The sequence below is a fragment of the Penaeus vannamei genome, chromosome 1 (genome assembly GCF_042767895.1).
Source record: "Penaeus vannamei isolate JL-2024 chromosome 1, ASM4276789v1, whole genome shotgun sequence".
Taxonomy (NCBI): Eukaryota; Metazoa; Arthropoda; class Malacostraca; order Decapoda; family Penaeidae; genus Penaeus; species Penaeus vannamei.
Window position 1 is genome coordinate 51512429 of NC_091549.1, and position 2500 is coordinate 51514928.

The 2500-nt window shown below is 51.0% G+C and overlaps 1 protein-coding gene across 3 annotated transcripts in view; it reads left to right on the plus strand.

The window, feature by feature from the left end:
• Window positions 1-2500, plus strand: part of LOC138862412 (progestin and adipoQ receptor family member 4) — an 84547-nt gene that overhangs the window by 12306 nt on the left and 69741 nt on the right. The gene's annotated exons all lie outside the window — the stretch shown is intronic.

A 2500-nucleotide genomic window follows, 5' to 3' on the forward strand; every position in this document is an offset into this window, starting at 1 on the left:
ACCCGACAACCCATCGCGGCATCATGGCACCCGCCAACCCATCGCGGCAACATGGCACCCGACAACCCATCGCGGCAACATGGCACCCGACAACCCATCGCGGCAACATGGCACCCGACAACCCATCGCGGCAACATGGCACCCGACAACCCATCGCGGCAACATGGCACCCGACAACCCATCGCGGCAACATGGCACCCGCCAACCCATCGCGGCATCATGGCACCCGACAACCCATCACGTCATCATGGCACCCGCCAACCCATCGCGGCAACATGGCACCCGACAACCCATCGCGGCAACATGGCACCCGACAACCCATCATGGCAACATGGCACCCGACAACCCATCGCGGCAACATGGCACCCGCCAACCCATCGCGGCAACATGGCACCCGCCAACCCATCGCGGCAACATGGCACCCGACAACCCATCGCGGCAACATGGCACCCGCCAACCCATCACGGCAACATGGCACCCGCCAACCCATCGCGGCAACATGGCACCCGACAACCCATCACGGCAACATGGCACCCGCCAACCCATCGCGGCAACATGGCACCCGTCAACCCATCGCGGCAACATGGCACCCGACAACCCATCGCGGCAACATGGCACCCGGCATCATGGCACCCGCCAGCCCATCGCGGCAACATGGTAACCGGCATCATGGCACCCGGCAACCCATCGCGGCAACATGGCACCAACATGGCACCCGACAACCCATCGCGGCAACATGGCACCCGCCAACCCATCGCGGCAACATGGCACCCGGCATCATGGCACCCGCCAACCCATCGCGGCAACATGGCACCCGACAACACATCGCACCAACATGGCATCCGGCATCATGGCACCCGCCAACCCATCGCGGCAACATGGCACCCGGCATCATGGCACCCGCCAACCCATCGCGGCAACATGGCACCAACATGGCACCCGTTATCCCAAGGACCTCTATTGCGGCAAGAGGAGGCCAGCTCGTTACCGCAATGTCTGTGTCTGAGCCGCAGCCTCACTCCTTTATTCCTTTCCTTCGTCTCCTTCTTCGTTTCTTTATCTTCGTTGTTCTTATTCCCCCTTTTCTTCCTTTTTTTCGTCTCCTTTTTCGTTTCTATAGGTTTTTTATTTCTTATTCCCTCCTTTGTTCCTTTTCTTCGTCTCCTTTTTCGTTTCTTTAGCTTTTTTGTTCTTATTCCCTCTTTTCTTCCTTTTCTTGGTCTCTGTCTCCCTTTCGTTTCTTTATCTTCTTTATTTCTTATTCCCTCCTTTCTTCCTTTCCTTCGCCTCCATCTCCATTTCGTTTCTTTATCTTCGTTGTTCTTATTCCCTCCTTTCTTCCTTTCCTTCGCCTCCATCTCCTTTTTCGTTTCTCTCTTTTTCCCCCTTTTCGTAGCTTTCTCCAATATTTTTAATCTCTTATTTGGTCCATTCTGCTTCGTTCTCACTTTTTTCTTCTCTTTCTTTTTTATGTTCTACACAATCTGTTCCCCTCCTCTTTCTCTTCTTACCTCTCCTTCTCTTCTCTCTATATCCTCCGCCGCCGCCACTGCCTTCTCCTCCTCCTCCTCCTTGTCCTCCTACTACTATTATTCTTCCTCCTCCTCCTCCTCCCTCTCCTCCTCCACCTCCTCCTCCTCCTCCCTCTCCTCCCTCTCCTCGCCCTCCTCCTCCTCCTCCTCCCACTACACCTCCTCCTCCTCATACACTCCTCTCTTTCTTCCTCCCTCCTCCCTCTTTATCTCTTTCCTCATCTCCCTCTTTATCTCTTTCCTCATCTCCCCCTTTTTTATTGAGACAAGCGGAGGCGAAGGACGGAGGGTTGCGGTCAATGCCAGTCACGTGGTATGACGTATTACCTGCCCTCTGCCTGCGCGCCTCCTGTTACACTGACCGTCTCGCTGCTTCTGCCAAGGAGCCTAGACTTTGGGTAGCGCTGGTTTGTTGGTTGGTTGGTTGGTTAGGAGGATAAATAAAAGACTTAGGAACTGGGATTTCTGAGATTTTTTTATGAATTTGTTGGTTGGTTGTGGTTGGTTAGGAGGATAAATCGAAGGCTTGGGAACAGATTTTTATGAATTTGTTGGTTGGTTGGTTAGCTGGATTAATCGAAGACTTAGGAACAGATTTTTATGAATTGGTTGGTTGTTTTGTGAGCAGGATGACTCAAAGACTTAGGAACAGATTTTTTATGAATTTGTTGGTTGGTTGTGGTTGGTTAGGAGGATAAATCAAAGACTTAGGAACAGATTTTTTTATGAATTTGTTGGTTGGTTGGTTTGCTGGATGACTCGAAAACTTAGGAACAGAGATTTTTATGAATTTGTTGGTTGGTTGGTTAGCTGGATTAATCAAAGACTTAGGAACTGAGATTTTTATGAATTGGTTGGTTGTTTATTTAGTTAGTTTGTTGGTTGGTTTGCAGGATGACTCGAAAACTTATGAACAGATATTTTATGAATTTGATGGTTGGTTGGTTGGCAGGATGACTCAAAAACTT